This window comes from Tachypleus tridentatus, chromosome 8 (assembly GCF_004210375.1).
Source record: "Tachypleus tridentatus isolate NWPU-2018 chromosome 8, ASM421037v1, whole genome shotgun sequence".
NCBI lineage: Eukaryota > Metazoa > Arthropoda > Merostomata > Xiphosura > Limulidae > Tachypleus > Tachypleus tridentatus.
Window position 1 is genome coordinate 58255692 of NC_134832.1, and position 18656 is coordinate 58274347.

Here is an 18656-nt window from a genome sequence, read left to right on the forward strand (position 1 = left end):
GGAGACAGGGCAGTTTGCGATTAGTTTTGCGACTTAAAACAAGCTTCGTAGCATGCAGTGTTGAAATGACACTTACGCGTGTACCAAGAAAGTTAATCAAAATAAACATTTTCACAGGGGCAAGTGCTTGCCCTTAACCACCGTCATCAAAACAAAAGAAAATCCCTTTTATAGACTCTTCTGCTTCCTAACGGACACTTTAGTTCATTTTATTCTTTTTAATATAAAATTCAGAAACTGAAATTACCTGTATAGTCTAGTTTATTATGTAATTTTTTAAATGTTATTTTAGATGATTTTTGTTATATTCAACCCCACAGGCACACTATTCTGCCAAGCTAGAGATCGAACGTTCAGGCTTAACAATCCCTAATTTGCACTGCTGGAGAACCAATCTGGAGAAGGAAGTTAAATACATGACTCCTGTTAATGGAGTAGAAAGATTTACCGTAACGAATATAATGCCCATAAGCTGAAAATGCAGAGCGTGTTGAGCGTAATATATGTTTCTCTACTTTAACCTTGGGCCTCCGTTCCGTAGCCCACAACGCCAATCGCTACGCTACGTAAGTCAATAATTTTAAGAAAAACCGACAAAATTGTATTTAAAATAGTTTTGTAGGATTTGCCAAAGAAACGAAATTGTTGCTATAGGCCCGTAGAAATCACAAACAATGTAGTTTCTATTTTCATATAATCACTTATATTTTATAATTATTTTTTACGATATAATTTCGCGCGCAGAATTGCTGTACTTCATGGGCTAAATCAAAGAGTTTTCATTGGTTGTTTCATGTGTTACTGAAATTAAACACGTAGAGTAAAAGAAAATTCCACCCATACAATTTTTACGTAAAGTGTATACATAACTTCTGAAGACCCGACAAAAAGCCACTGACCACCTGTGCAGTGTTTTACACCCCATGGTGTAGTGAAGTCTCTGTACTTTTGCTCTATTTGTTCTTCCAACAAACAGGTCCTCACGGCTCCGCAACGGCATCTGTTTGGTGATGCATTAGAGAACTTCCTGGCAGCCGCCCATGTGTGTTTACCTAGGTCTCAGCTACACGTCAGCGTTCTCTAGTTCGAGAGGACGACGAGAAATAAAACATAAGTTAATGGCAGGTTTAGAGAGTTCGATGTTATAGTTTGAAAAGTGTGCTGTGGAGGCCTCGATAACAAGAGTTTAGGTTTGAATTTTGTTCTTTAATACACGGTGAGTTAGCCTTCTGCAATTACGTTGTCATCCCCCATTCCCCTAGAAATTGTTATTTCGTTAGCTAATCAACGGCCAATTTAGAAGAAAGGGCTACAGTGATACTTCTGCTACGCTGGCTAATGGCAGCGTGGGTGTCCGCTGACAAGCCACATTAGATCGCTAGAGGTTCGTTTACAGTTACATATCACAACAAGACTTAACTTTCGTCACATTTTCATCTCCTGCTCTCGCTCCAGCCTTGAGATTAAACGGTGCCTATCCACTCGAGCTTCGAATCTTAGCATTAACAGAAAACACACCGAGAAGCCTCATTCGATGTGTTAGAAAAAAATTCCCCGAAAGTTAGCAATTTTACAAGGGTAATATTTAAACTGGTGTATTTAAGTCAGGTGATGAATATCACGCTAGGATTTTAAAATACTTGCAAGTCCAATTATAGCACACGATGTTTCTCAGAAAAAACAACTTAAAACAGACACTATTTATTTGTTACAGTTAGTTTTTTGATTAAGCACAAAGCTACACAATGGGCTATCTGTGCTCTGCCCACCACGGGTATCGAAACCCGGTTTTAGCATTGTAAGTCTGCCAGCATACCGCTGAGCCACTGGGGGGCTATTTTTACAACAAATTTGTTTAGTTTTAAGTTACAGCTTTAGACTTTAAAGTAATAACAATAAATCAGTCCGTAATATTCATGTCTACATCCATTTTGGGTAGAAAAATGCTAAACAATGCGAGAGTTTGTTTTGTTTTTAATTAAACGGCAACGTTTTCAGCGCAGTATAGTTTACTTTTGAAGCTCAAAGGATAACAAAACTTATGCAACCAAGGTGTTGGCATGAAAAGTTTTTTTGTTATCACATCATTGTTACAAAACACATTATTACTAAAGAAGTCTGAGCCATACCGTGCCACAGCGATATTTATTATAGAAACTTTATTAACCATAAATTTACGCTAGAATGTTGACACTTTGGAACCTTATGTCATTTCGCATATGGTAACACGAAAACAATTTATTTGTGTTTATACAGTGAAGTGTAAAATCTTAAATATTATACTTGGTAGTAGAATGCCGGACTGTGAGTCCGAAAATTCATGGTTCGAATCCCATTGCGTGAGATCGCATTTCGCACTCATTGGTTGAGAGTACGTTTTACCAGTGACGGTTGAATCCCACTATTCTATCAGAGTAACCCAAAAGTTGGCGGTGGGTGCTATTGGCTAGCTGCTTTCCTTCTAGTCCATGATTTTAAACTGAGAAATAACGATAGTCCATGTGTAGTGGTCTGGCATGACCAGATGGTGAGAACATCGACTTATAGTTTGAGGGTGATGGGTTCTAGTCCCCGTCACACCAAACATGCTCGTCCTTTCAGTCGTGTGGGCGTCATAACGTGTCAGTAAATCCCATTATTCGGTGGTGAAAGAGAGGGATTCGAACTCGCGACCCTCGGATTACGAATAGAATGTCTTAACCACCTCGCTATGCGGGGCCGACAATTGTAGGTATATTTCTGTTTTTGGATAACTTCAGCCATTAAACCTACAAAAGCAGTTGTTAAATGTGAATTTTACAGCTAATGGCTGAAACACTAATAGAGTGAAATAGTTAAGACGGAACTACAAAAAATTTCGTGTGACTTTTAACATTTAATTAATAAACTTTCAAATATTTTCATGATTCTTGTTAAAACAGATCTGAGAAAATCAAATTAGCTCAATTTATAACTAATAATTTATTTTTATTTGAAGTTTCGAATAATATTAGACGAATGTATCTTATAAAGTTTTATTCTAAATGAATTCTCTAGAAAAGCGGTTAGCTGTTACACTGTTTGTGAATATTTTCTGAAACACGAGGTAGTGCATTCATACCTTATCCTGATCAATATAAAATACGAGATGTACATATCACCCATTAATATTTGTACTGTATTACTTTCTTTCTGACAGAAGTGCATGGAGTTAAATTTCTATATAATACAATAAAATCGTCTTGCAAAAGAAGCGAACATCATGTATTTTTAAGATGACAACAAATCGCCACAAAGACTACTTACTTTAATAATGACAGATAATATTCAACATTTCTGGAGATGCTTTCGTATCAAATGATATGTTGGTAAGTGATCGAACGAAATGTTCGTATACATGTGACACTGCATCCAAAGAGCAGTATTCTCTTACACGTTTGTCTTTTGTTACAGTGTTAATGATAAGATATTGAATTTCTAAAGATCTGTGAAACATTGCTAAACTAAATTGAGAGAAAATGTTTATAAAAAAAGCTTTTTCCCCCAAAGTTTCTTCTTTTTGCTCTATGATTAGAAATAACCCATCTTTATAAGTCTCGAAACCTGTATAATACAGTCACATGAAAAAGTAAAATACGTTTATTACTCAACAGAGTCAGATCGTACAAAATTTGAGTTAAAATGTAAAAAAAAACAGACTGAAGTAAGAATTAGTTTTTTATGCCATTTCTCAACAGAGCCATTAAAAGCACGAGCTTTGCATGAACGAGAGGAAAGCTGGTTATTGGTGGATATTTCTATGAAACGGCGTGCTACTTGTTAAACCTCCTGTTCTCTTGTATTTCTTTAGAAATTCTGTTAAAACTGTAAGGTGAATAATCGTTGTTTACTGTGTTGTAAATTCTACTCTTGAAAGCAATTGTGAGAACAATATTTAAATTCATTATAAAGCAAGAATGACTACCAATTAACGTCTCTGGTTAAAGGGTTTTGAATACAAGGTTTAGTTTGAAGACACGATAAGTTAAGAGAAGCTGTTTAGTTAAAATTCCTTGAGTAATAAATACTCTAGAATGTCACACGCGGATCATTAAGCTTTTATTAAAGATGGCGCTTCGTAACAAGACCAACACTGCAGGATGTCGTAGTAATAAATGAGCTTCATCCTTGTAACTTAGGGCGTGGTCAAATGGAGAATCACTAACCTATGTCGCTGTTCTATAGCATGGAACAGGGAAGACAAACTGGTGTGAAATAGAGCGTGTATCTTTTATCTTGAAACTTAAAATCTGTTTATAGCCTTATACAAGCTCGAGCAGCCTAGGTAAACTTCAAGTTGATGAATCTGTTTATAGCCTTATACAAGCCCGAGCAGCCTAGGTAAACTACAAGTAGATGAATCTGTTTGTAGCCTCATACAAGCTTGAGCAGCCTAGGTAAACTACAAGTAGATGAATTTGTTTATAGCCTCATACAAGTCCGAGCAGCCTAGGTAAACTACAAATAGATGAATCTGTTTGTAACCTCATACAAGCCCGAGCAGCCTAGGTAAACTGCAAATTGATTAATCTGTTTATAGACCAACCACGCAGGTCTTTATTCCTTTAGATAATTACGTGTGCAAATTTAGAACAAAGTGACTTTACTGTATTGTTGAGTTTAAACTTGGTACAAAGTACGCTTTCGTACATTGTTGAATTTAAACTTGGTACAAAGCGATCAGTTTAGTATACTATTGAGCATAAACTTGGGAGAAAATAATAAGTTTACTACATTGTTCAATTAAAAATTGGTACAAATTGCAATTTACTATATTGTTGAGTTTAAACTTGGTACAAAGTACACTTTAGTACACTGTTGAGTTTAAACTTGGAACAAAGTACACTTTAGTACATTGCTGAGTTTAAACTTGGTACAAGGTACCCTTTAGTACATTGTTGAGTTTAAACTTGGTACAAAGTGCACTTTAGTACATTGTTGAGTTTAAACTTGGTACAAAGTGCACTTTAGTACATTGTTGGTAACTATAACCTATTTGTAACATCTCTATCTTTCTTAACGAATCGTGAACGTTTCTGTGAATTATGTTATCAAAAAGAGAGATTTCGATTTAGTTATTTTGACTTTACAAAAATAAATAAGTGATCGATTGATTTTTAGTAAATAACACACTTTTAAATCTCATTAGTCCAAATACGTTAAGAATCACCACTCAAGCCAAATTTATTATATTAAAAGCCGCTGTTTTGACTACAACTCTGCTTTCTTTTGAATTTTCGACGTTATTAAACGCGCGAGGTAAAAGACTTAGCTTGTAGGAGGCGTCGAATTAATTTGGGTATTACCTTTCGCGCTCAATGTGGAATGAAAACTATGGGCCAGTGTTAAAAAGAGAAAAACCTTAGGTGGATAAGTAATTAGTAGTGACGGGACTTTGAAACTTTTAACAAAGACTATAGAATAAACTACGGCACACTATTTTACTAGCTGTCGGCCTTAATTCACTGTACTTCCCGTGGCTGTCTACAGGTTTGTCTCTCCTCTCCACGTTGCCAGTGGCTTCGGGGAAACATTGCGTTCGATATTCATACGCTAACACCACAAGGGAGATGCGGAAGTGCAGCGAGCAACCAGGGCTGAGAGGCACTCTCGTATTAGGACCATAATGAACGGAGTGCTTAAATGTGTTTTGTGCAAGACGATAAAGTGCGTCATACATTTTCGGAGCTGCTGTGTAGAAGGCGTGTTCACTGTCTCATTACCTGCTCGGGTTTTGGTTTCATGAAAATAATTGAATTATAATCACAGTACATTTACGAGAGCTAACTCGTAAAACATAATTAATTTCCTTATAAAATTTGTGCCAGCAGTAAAGGTTCTAGTCAACTATATAAATGTATGTGTGTATATATCTGTATGTGTGTGGGTAAAATTAGATGTAAGGAAGTCTTTAATATCCTCTGGTTTTGAATGCTAGAAACAGTTGGCTTCAAATTCATTGACTTTAACGTATGTGTTATTGTATGGTAATTTGAAGTGTTAGTTCGTAAGCTTCCAGTTTTAATTTAATCTGTGGTATTCGGTTACTGGTGTACTTTCATACACGTTACTAAAACATACACCAACAGACAATTATACAGTTTTTAGAAAGGTAAAATGTTGAATTCATGTGGAATGTTTGTGTAAAAAAATTCATTGAATTTTAAACACAGAAAAATATAAGACGAAGATATTTTATGTAGTTCATACATTTTCAGAAAGCAGATTTTTTACTTTGATCTTTCAACTTGGTCATCTGATTTATATATACATTCTTATCAAATAAACCTGTATTGCTCACAGACTGTTGGTTTCTTGCAGAATTTTGAGCAAAGTTATATAGGAGCAATCTGCTCGAAGCAGTTTCTAACTTTTAACCCACAGCTTAGTTTCTAAAAGTAAAGAACAAAGTTCCACAAGGACTATCTGCTCGAAGCAGTTCTTAACGTTTAACCGATAGCTTAGTTTCTAGAAGTAAAGAACAAAGTTCCACAAGGACTATCTGCTCGAAGCAGTTCTTAACGTTTAACCGATAGCTTAGTTTCTAGAAGTAAAGAACAAAGTTCCACAAGGACTATCTGCTCGAAGCAGTTCTTAACGTTTAACCGATAGCTTAGTTTCTAAAAGTAAAGAACAAAGTTCCACAAGGACTATCTGCTCGAAGCAGTTCTTAACGTTTAACCGATAGCTTAGTTTCTAAAAGTAAAGAACAAAGTTCCACAGGGACTATCTGCTCGAAGCAGTTCTTAACGTTTAACCGATAGCTTAGTTTCTAGAAGTAAAGAACAAAGTTCCACAAGGACTATCTGCTCGAAGCAGTTCTTAACGTTTAACCGATAGCTTAGTTTCTAGAAGTAAAACAATTTAGTTTACAGCTACCTTTTGGGCTGCTCTAGACCCGTCGAATCTAAGTGTCACTGTTACAGTGCATTTGGTGCCCAAAAATGTGGAGGGTGTTTTTGTGGAAATAGGTAGAAAACCATAAATATGGCGTTTCATAGTCTTGCCACGTGCGTTTCATAGTCTTGTCACGTGCGTTTCATAGTCTTGTCCAACACACGTAGATAAGAAGACATTGAACCAAATTTTGTTAATTCACACAGAAATCTAGCGCATTCATATTTTTCAAAGCGTTTCTGTAAAAGAGTTAAAACTGATTTATTTCTCTTAGTTATACAGTTACCACAAAAATACAGTACGGATACGGTGTTTTTCTCGATTAACACAAAGACATTACTGTTCACAGATTTATTAAATTATTTTATTATAATTCGTCAATGCATTAACGTTATGGACGTTATTTTCTCATAACATAACATATACGGTTCCGAAATTTAGAATATCTTGCCTTGATAAAAATGATGGATAATTTCGAATTTCGCCGAAAGCTACACGAGGGCTATTTGTGCTATCGGTCCCTAATTTAGCAGTGTAAAACTAAAGTGAAAAGAGCTAGTTATTACTACACTCTGCTAACTCTCGGGCTACTGTTTTACCGAGGAATAGTGGGATTGATTGTCATATCATAACGTCCCCACGCCTGAAAGAGTGAACATTTTCGGGGGGGGGGATCGATGGGTAATCGGATTACATACATCTGCAAATTCAAACTTCATAAATGTTGTTTTGGTTTTATTAACGAATCATTCATAATTCAGCTGCGTATAATTCGAAAATAATATTTTTTTATTTCACAAATTAGCAGGCGAAAAATCTTACTTAAATCAAATTGTTATTTCTTTTACCACAACGAACATTTTTTATTATTGTATGTGTTTCTCGTGGGTTGCAGAACAATCAATATGACTTTCACGTCGCGATTGGTCCAGAGAAATCTATAGCCAGTGGCTGTCAACATTTTAAACATAACAAAATGTGACCCGATTTCAATGTAAATGATTCATTTATGTGAAAGTACATGTGACGTTTTGTGAACGTTTGAACGTGATGAAGAAACATTTTTTTTGGATTCAGTGTACAAAAATTACTGTACAATGTGTAAAATATTCCAGACAGTTGCAGGCCCGTGTTATCTATTACTCGCGCCCTCTAATGGTAATTACCTTAACTTTCTCCACCTATAAATTATATGCTATAAATTTTATGAAATCAGAGAACGACTATGTGTATCAACGCTTTCTTGAAAATAATAAGTTATTCTATTTTAGATTTTTTCAGCTTTATATTTTAATCAATAAACTTAAATAGGAGATACTTAAATTGATGAAAGTGATGAAAGCTATGTTTTAATACATTTTCATGTCAATGTTATGTGAATTCATCCATTTTGTTTTTTTTGTTGAATACAAATCATAATGCGCTTTATGTACTGTGCGTACCATGGGTATTCAACACTCAATTTTAGTGTTATAAGTTCGCTGAGCTATTAATTAAATACCGTTAAATATATTTTCATATAGTCAGGCGTATTTTGTCGCAGTACACACGTTTCGTATTCTTAATTAAGAAAATATTTTTAAGACTGTGTTATTAATTAACTTTAATCTCTACTTTAATATCATATCATAATCAATAAGGAACAACACTAGTTTCTCCGAGTATTAAGTCAAAATTAATATGCGTAATCTTCATGTAAAGACAAATGTTTTCTCTGGACTGGTCACTTTCTTACTTTCTTTTATGTGTATCATCACATTTTATTTTTTATTATAGCCAGAGACCTAGCCCGGCACTGTGTTAAGCGTGTTAAGGCGTGCGACTCGTAATCTGAGGATCGCGGGTTCGCCACCCACGGCTGAAAGGGCGAGCATGTTTGGTGCGACCATGATCGATCTCACCCTTTCAGCCGCGGAGGTATTATAATGTGACGGTCAATCCCACTATTCGTTGGTAAAAGAGTAGCCCACGAATTGGCGGTGGGTGGTGATGACTAGTTGCCTTCCCTCTAGTCCTACACTGCTAAAGTAGGGACGGCTAGCACAGATAGTAGCTTTGCGTGAAATTAAAAAAACAAACAAACAAACCAGAGCCCTTAAAAGATAAAAGTGGCTAAAGCCCCTCTGAAGCTTTTAGTGGGGCTGATCAGGACTAGTAGTACCAGAGGTGCTGTGAAACAGATACATTGACAGAATAACTCGTAATATGTTGTCTAATGTATACAGTGCACGTTTCACTTTTTACAAGCAAATGCACCATTTTTCTACAAATGACGCAACGTGAAAAAATCAAGACTTCAACAAACAACATTTCTGTTAAAGTTTGAAAGAAACATTTTTTGCTATAGTGCATGTTTCCACAACTGACCAATTTGTGTTATTGAAAACGTTGTCGGATATGAAAAGAAAGATTATCACATTAACACGTATCATAAAGGAAACGACACGTGATAGAAAGGACAACATTGGATTATTTGCAGAGCTCCAAGGAAAGAAAAGAAAAGAAAAAAAATTAATAGTAAACTGAGAAACAGGCAGACTCGTAAGGGATTATCTGTATAATGGCAGAGAGGTTTGCATGTTTTATATGAAGATAAGATCCCAGTGATTATATATGCATGATACTTGGGAACTCAGCTCTTTGAAGAGAAACGTTAAATCAATTTAATGCATATATTACCCTTACGGGGAAGAACCGTAAACTAAACTGTGTGTGCTTAGAGACAGTGCAAGAGGGGGATTAGGGCGTGATATATTTGACCATCGCATTAACTCTATAAGTTTATATTGTTGCACGTACAAAATCAAACATTAGCAAGTACCCCGTCTCGGTTCTGAGGAAAGAATTTGAGTTAGAGAACAATCCTCTCGACCCGTAATGAAGCCTTTACTTTCCACAGAACCCTTTCCACAGAAGCCAAACAGGCAGCTAAATGTGTACCTAACCCCAAAACAGAGATCGACACTATGAGTCGAAAATTGTGGTTACGAGAGATTGTGTTAGGATATGAATCAGGAAACACTACGTACTTAACATTCGTTCAAGGGCTGCTGGCGCCATATTGCTTCGAACCCAGCTGGCAGTGAGAGCGGGTTACGAACATTTGGAACTACTGTACTTTTATTTTGTGTGTGAAAATTTAACGTTTATTTTACACTAAAATATTATGGAATTTTACTCTAAAGTTTCGTTTTCTGCCAAATAATATTTTGTTTTCAGATTTAATTAAATATTCGCATTAATTAGTTGCCTGTTTATGCACTGCTGTAAAGCTAACAGTTAGTAAACTTATAACTCGTAGAGTGAGATCTTAATGTTTCGTGGCTACTTCGATAATAGTAACTGCAGATCAAATAACATATGGACTTTATAATAAGGCTTTACTATAGCTTCGGAGGTATTACAAAAACACCTGAAACATTATTAGAGCATCCTATAAGCATCTGAAACATCATTATGGTATGCACCATATAAGCACTTTAAACATAATTATTATATGTATCATATAAATACATTCAACATCATTACGGGAAAGAAACGAAGTGTAAATACGTTTTTGATGTACATCATTTCCGTACGTTACGTATTTTATCTCGACATACTTAAGTACGCTATAACCAAAATATATTTCAGATTGCATTTTAAATGTTCATAAATTAATGTTATACCAAGACAAACTGTTGATATCCGAGCGTGATAAACTTGGTGTACACATTGGTGTAAATTGGCTCTTGGAATTAGTCCTAGCTTTCGCATGGTAAGTTGACGTGATTTTAAACCACAGGTTAGAATGAGATAAACTAGCACATATATCTTTGAACAATAGGAACCACATCTCACTTGGGACCACTCGTTACTTTGACCTGTCGCACTCGCCAGGTGACTGATCATACTATGGGCATTTATGTCTGTCTACTTGGGAAGAGTGACCAAGTACCTATAAACTGACCGAAGTTCCTGAGTATAATAATTTATAGACTGATCAAATTCCCTACATATGGTAATTTATAGACTGATCTAAGTCCCTACATTTGGTAATTTATAGACTGATCAAAGTTCGTACGTATTGTAATTTATAGACTGATCAAAGTCTGTACGTATTGTAATTTATAGACTGATCAAAGTATTTATAGATTGATCAAAGTCCCTACATTTGGTAATTTATAGACTGATCAAAATATTTATAGATTAATCAAAGTCCCTACATTTGTTAATTTATAGACTGATCAAAGTATTTATAGATTGATCAAAGTCCCTACATTTGGTAATTTATAGACTGATCAAATTCCCTAAATATGGTAATTTATAGACTGATCAAATTTCCTAGATATGGTAATTTATAGACTGATCAAATTCCCTAAATATGGTAATTTATAGACTGATCAAAGTCCCTACATTTGATAATGTATAGATTGATCAAAGTCCTTACCTATGGTAATCCATAGACTGATCAAAGTCCCGACATATGGTAACTTCTAGAGTGACCAAAGTTCCTACGTATGGTAATTTGTAGACTGATCAAAGTTCCTGTATATGGTAATTTATAGACTAATCAGAGTCCATACTTATGGTAATTTATAGACTGATCAAAGTCCCTACGTATGGTAATTTATAGACTGATCAAAGTCCCTACGTATGGTAATTTATAGACTGATCAAAGTCCCTACGTATGGTAATCTGTAGACTAATCAAACTCCCTCCATATGGTAAACTATAAACTGATCAAAGGTCCTACGTATGGTAGCTTCTTGTCTATCGAAGTCTTTACATATATTAGTAACTTTTAGACTTAACAAGGTGTTTACATAAACTAATTTCGAGTGATCCAAGTCCCTGCATATGGTAAGTTTAGAGTGTTTATGTCTCTACACGTAAACTGATTAAAGTCACTACACTTGATATTTCGTGTAGGAATACTTTGATTGGAGCAGTAACATTAAGTCATTTCATGTGGCGTACACAGGCAGTTAATAAAAATGAAATAAGTGTTAAACCTCAGAACATGACCATTTTCAAGATCTGTTATGAACGTGCTATTCGCTTGGTTTCGTATATGAGTAGTAAGAATTGTACTTTGCTATTATTTTTCTTCCTTTTTGAGGCCTGTCGAGTGCACTGTTTCCAGCCCAGTGTTAAAAGAAAGTCCTAGTCCGAGAGTACAGGAAGCAACGTGTCCAGGCAGGAAGTATTCTTTGCCACGGTGTGACTAACAGTCTTAAAACATTTCCTCTAATATAGAGAGCGCTTTTTTTGATGCTTGTAGTCAGCTAATGTGCTGAAAAAGCCACGACTTTAAGTGTGGTTGGGATCAAATGTTAGGCCACTGTGCATGACACATTAGCGGCCTAGTCACGAGGAAACGAGAACTTAAAATTTCCTGCGTGTCGTCCGGGACACGAGTTTCCACGCTCGGTGGTGATGATGGATTACCACTCTTTTCAGCACACGGGAAATCCGTAAGCAGCATAGAGAACCATCATGTGAGAGAACCAAGTAATTAATTTTGAATCACGTGCTCTTAGTCTTTAAAAGAAAAGTGAAATGCTTTGTGAACACTAAGAAACAAAACTGGGTATATAAAAACAAGACTTTGTACTTTGGCTAGTAACTATATTTATTGTTTATCAATAAAACTTAAAAGAATGAAATACTTTGGTTCTCAACCAACAATCTGTATTGGTTAACATTCAGAAGTTGTGATAAGAACGTACGAGTCTGAGAACCACCATTGTATTACACTAACGTAAATTCTATCTAAAAATGAAACGCCTGTAATCCCCCGCTAGTACGGCGGTAAGTCCACGCATTGACAACGCTGAAATCAGGTGTTCGATTCCTCTCGGTGGGCTCAGCAGATAACCTGATGTGACATTGCTATAAGAAAACACAAACACCCGTAAAAAAATAGACTTAGCGACTCGAATATTGGGTGAATAAATGTGATACGTTTACACCTTATAGGACGTTTTACCAGTAGATTTGTATGTAATAAAAACAAAGTTTTTTTTACATTCGCCCTATTTTAATATTTGTTTTCATCTTCTGGCTTATATCAAAGTTTGTTTCTTTGATTTTGAATTTCGCGCAAAGCTACACGAGAGCTTTCTGCGCCAGCCGTCCCTAATTTAGCAGTGTAAGACTAGAAGGAAGGTAGCTAGTCATCACCATCCACCGCCAACTCTTGGGCTACTCTTTCATCAACGAATAGTAGGATTGAGTGTAACATTATAACACCCCTATGGCTGAAAGGGCGAGCATGTTTGGTGTGATGATGATGACTTATATTAAAATTTAAATTGAATAACATGTATTGGATAAAGAAGAAGAAATACGTTATAAAAGAAGAAATGTGATGACGGTGGAGTTTTTTAATATTTAAAATGGTGTCACATTAATTAGCCTTTGGACAGGATAACAGTAGAATTATTGAAAAACAAAATCCTCAAAAATGGGTGGTGTTACTTAATCTTTGGGTTGTAGCGGTGGAGTTATTGAAAAAAATATTTAAAACAAGGGTGGTGTTAATTAGCCGTTGGATGTTATTAGCGGTTGAGTTATTATAAAAAAAATTATTTGAGAATCATATTAGGTAAAAGCATACACCATTCTTTATGCGTCAAAGACAAAAATATATTAAGGATTGGGCACATTATATCAAAACGAATTTGAATACGTAAATCCTCATTTCACGTGAGAACCACGATCAATATAAAGTTCCATTGGAATTTCCTATGTCAGAACTATATTTTCACATTATATGATGCTTTGAAGATAATGTAATGTCACCTAAAATTGATGGCTTTTGAGAAGGGTATGTAATTGCCCTTTCAATTACAAAGTTATCCTCAGGACGAGGATATAGAATTTTCATTACGAGGATATCCCTTGTATTTAATGGCACCGACAAACGAGGGAATATGAAAAATCTGAAGTGCTAGGATCTTTAAAAAGAGAGACTTACAACAAGTTGTATCCAGATATGTTAAGCAAACTTTGGCATTTCGTAGAAGGTGAAAATTCATCAATACAAGAGACAGTGAGTAAAACTGTTAAAGTTTCTCAGGCAACAGTATGCAACATATTCAAGATAGTTTTGTTTTGGAAGATCGTAACCAGACACGTATTCACAAGCTGCTTTCATAACACAGTCATTGAATATTCGCATACCTCAAGTAACTGGAGAACTAAACAGGTATTCACATTATTCCATACGGTGACATACTGTTCATGTCATCTGGCCCAGTGATTACAGGTTTCTATGCAGCCGATATGTTGAAACAGATACATGGAAACTATAGTCCTCATACACCAGGTGTATTATGAAACATATACGGAAAGTAGTGCTGTGCTTTTGACATGACAGCCTTACTAAGTACCTTTTTCGTTTTTGTAATGGAAACATCAGATAGAGCATGACCAGACGTGGCGACATGCATTGTAACGACGTGGTGAAGTTCCAAAATGTTTTTTTTACTAAAACATATTTAACCTCTGCATATAAATAACATTTCTTTTAATATCTATATAAAAAGTTGGAAACAGTGTGTTCTAACAGGATCTCAAACGTTCAGTACGTAAAATAAAAATGTTGTTTTTCTTTCTAAGGTATTAAACAATAATATGGTGATGACGTTTCTTTAAGTATGTGTGTGTTTTCTTATAGCAAAGCCATATCGGGCTATCTTTTGAGTCCACCGAGGAGAATCGAACCCCTGATTTTAGCGTTGTAAATCCGTAGACTTACCGCTGTACTAGCTACGGTCTTTCGCAAGTATTCGAGACGTTGAATAATTAGTTTCCATTGTATTAAGTATCAATGGAACAGTCCAATAATGATTTGTAGTCTTACACTCAACATTGTACAAATACATTCTTCTAACTACCGTGTTTGTTTGTATATTTACTTGAATAAAATTCCAGATGAGTAAACCAGTTAAACTAGTGCCTGGTGTGGATTTTACATGTGGTTGATATAACCTTCACGCGACTGAAATATGGCACCGTTTGCTCTCCTTTAGAATAGTGACACATTAAACAAACTAGTTGAAATATTGGAAAGAATAGCGTTGTGTTTCCGTGAATGTGTTTTGTTAAAGGTCGAAATTCCAGAACGTGCTTTAAATCATAGATCTTAAAAGAGCCCGTTGTCGATATAAATGTGCATTATGACATATAAATTTTCACCGAAAATATTCCAAAAAGAAATTCGAATGATCTTTTTCTTTAGATCTCTCTAAGAAAAACCAACGTATTTGTCCTTTTTCAATCACCGTAATAGGTGTCTTAAAGCGAATGTTGTTACAATGAATGTTGTTTCTTTTCTTCGGTCTTTGTGTTGCGATAAAATATATGGAAGTCAACTGTGACCATATGTAGCAATGCATGCATATTTACTTAGTGTATGTGACCAATGCATAATCCGCCCTCATGAATTTTGATTGCTGTATTGACAAGGACAGACTGAAAGTGAGAGAAAACTACTGAAAGCCGCCGTGTTTTCTTCTCTATTCACTTTAGCAGCTTCAAGTAAGGGCGAGGTGGGGGGGACATCACCGTCCAACTCGCAATCAGGCTAAAAGCTTTTGACCATAAAGCTCTACGACCTCTAGCGGCACAGAGCAGCTTTCTAACTGAGCATCGGCTTGACGAGCAAAGCTACGCTTTAGACATAAATTGCATCACCCCCCATCTTCTTTCGCCCCCATTTCTTTCTCGTGCGCTCTTTATAAGCGTCCATTCGCTCGCTGTCAGAATCCATTTTAATCTAGACAACTAGTGCTATACATGAGTTTTATTCAATCAGTTCGAAGTTTTATCAAATGTGAGCTATGACAACGGGTGTAAACTATTTTTGTCGAAGCCTGCAGTGAGGGCGTCTGGGCACTCCACATGAGTAATCCCGAAAATACAGTTTCGTAGGGGCAACATATATATATTTATATGTGTAGGTGTATGTGTGTATATATTTATATATACATATATAGTAAACTCAAGAGGCCAACTTTATCAGCCATGCTCAGTTGCTAGTATATATAACTTATAACTCGAGTTCAGAGCTCGTCGTAAAACATAACTAACATATCTTCTTCCGTTTCGGTGGTTCTTGAACGTATAAAAGTGTGTTTATTTGATTTTGTTTTACTTTATATTCATTTCGTAGCTAGTTTGTTTTGAACAATAACAGCAAAGCTGTGACTTCATAGTAAAACAAGAAGAAGAACATATATTTAAGTAAATAAATACATTTATAACCTCTAAATTTTCAAACAATCCTATTTTAATGATACTATAAAAATGGATTTTTATCTTTTCTTATCCTATTGAGACAATATAAACAAGAGCTGTAAGTTATTTTTAACGTGTAATTTTCAGTATTGGTGAAAAGTCGGTTACTTTTCAGACATAAATATCTCATCTGATTAAAATTCGAAATATCTCCAAACAAATTTAAGTTAGAGGTATACATTTTTAGAATTTTTTAACCATAAAATAATAAAATGGAGTATAACTTAAGAATTTATTTCGACTATAAGGTGGAATCTTTCATTCGTGAGGCTTACAAGCATTTTAATATAAATTATCGAATTGTAAACAAAAAACAAAAATAAAGTTTTATTTTATTTTATTTATATTTCTACAGAATCCATTAAAACATTTAAATTCGACGTAAACAAATTATGATTTCAACTTAAATATTTAAAACGAAAACTGACATCTAGCGGATAAATAGTACAACCTTGTGCAAATTAATTGAAACAAGAGTGGAAGGCCTGGCATGGCCAAGCGCGTAAGGCGTGCGACTCGTAATCCGAGGGTCGCGGGTTCGCGCCCGCGTCGCGCTAAACATGCTCGCCCTCCCAGCCGTGGGGCGTATAATGTGACGGTCAATCCCACTATTCGTTGGTAAAGAGTAGCCCAAGAGTTGGCGGTGGGTGGTGATGACTAGCTGCCTTCCCTCTAGTCTTACACTGTTAAATTAGGGACGGCTAGCACAGATAGCCCTCGAGTAGCTTTGTGCGAAATTCCAAAAACAAACAAACAAACAAGAGTAGAAAATTAAGATTTTTTCAATTTTTTGCGTTTTATTTTTTAATCCAAACATTACTCACAAATTAATACATGATATGACCGCCTTTATTTTTCAGAAGATCATTAATCCGCTTTGGCATCGAGTCCACGAGTTGACTGCAATCTTTACTAATTTTTGGATCTCGGTACCACACCTCAATTATGGCCTCAATTAGCTTATCTTTCGTAGTATAGTCTTTTCCCTGAAGTCTTTCTTTACAAATCGCCCAAAATTTTCAATAGGATTTAAGTCCGGAGAGTTTCCAGGCTAGTCCAGCGCTTTTATTCGCGTTGTAGTCATAAAATTCTTCACAAGTTTCGATGTATGGCACGGAGCCAGATCTTGCTAAAAAATGCCAGATCCATCTGGAAATCTCTTTTTCAATTCTGGAACGACTCTTCTCTGCAAAACTTCGATGTACGGTGGTCCTCGCATCATACCTTCTACGACATGTAAGCCTCCGACGCCATAGTAGCTGAAAAATCTCCAAAACATCTTCTTCAAGGGATGTTTTACGAACTGATTGATGTGAGATTCTCGAAGTTTCTCACTTGGAGATCTGCGAACATGCAGACTTCTTTGACCCCGTACGAAGAAATGAGTCTCGTCACTAAATAACACATTCCTCCATTGTTCTTGCGTTCAGTTCTTGTATTTCAGACCCCACTGATACCGTTTTTTCTTTATTGAGTTGGTAAGAAGTTGTTTTTTGACTGGTTTCCTTGCCTTGTAACGCAATTTTTAATGACGTAATATTCCTGAAAATTTCATCATATATCCCAAAAATAGATCGATCGTACTGCAAAACACAGCTAATGACGCCGTCTGTGTGAAAAAATTACTATTAAAGAAAATCAGCGGGTCCAGCGAACCTACATCGGCCGCCATGTTGAAAATATTGTAAAATGACCATTTGTTTCAATTAATTTGCACAAGTGTGTAAAATAATGAGTGTGCGAAACACTACGTGTGATATTTAGTTGCAGATCAACCAAAGTTAGATTGTGAAAAAATAAAAAGAGGTTCAATATGTGGACGATCTACAAATTTCAGCAGGAAATATATTATGATACGTTATCATTAACTGATTAAGTAAATTATTTAATAACTACCCCAAACATCTTATATTCCTGCCTAATACATTTAAGATACTACCAAAATCTTTTCATTTCCGTATCAGGTGAACCTAACAACCTGCTAGTTGTTATGTAAGTCCCGAAACCACCACCCCTGGGGCTACCAATGAGACGATTCCGCAAATTTAAATAAAAATATTGTTTTCAACTGCTCCTTCCATTATTACTAACAGGTCCCGGCATGGCCAGGTGGGTTAAGGCGTTCGACTCGTACTCCGAGGATCGCGGGTTCGAATCCCCGTCACACCAAACATGCTCGCCCTTTCAGCCATGGGGGCGTTTTAATGCGACGCTCAATCCCACTATTTGTTGGTCAAAAGTAGTCCTAGAGTTGGCGGTGGGTGGTGATGACTATCTGCCTTCCATCTAGTCTTTCAGTGCTAGATTAGGGACGGCTAGCGTAGATAGCCCTCGTGTAGCTTTGCGCGAAATTCAACAAAATAATATTAATAATAATTTTCAGTTAAACCCTAAAGTTCCAAATTTCTTGTCTTTTCGTTTATGGAACTATCTCGTGGGCTCTTTTCAAAATTATT

At 35.8% G+C, this 18656-nt stretch overlaps 1 long non-coding RNA gene across 1 annotated transcript in view; it reads left to right on the forward strand.

Annotated features, from left to right (window-relative positions):
* Positions 1 to 1098: 1098 nt before the first annotated feature.
* LOC143224158 (uncharacterized) overlaps positions 1099 to 18656 on the forward strand; it is a 90260-nt gene continuing 72702 nt past the window's right edge. The window contains exon 1 of the long non-coding RNA XR_013013239.1: positions 1099 to 1216. This is a non-coding gene — a long non-coding RNA (uncharacterized LOC143224158). The remainder of the gene's footprint in view (positions 1217 to 18656) is intronic.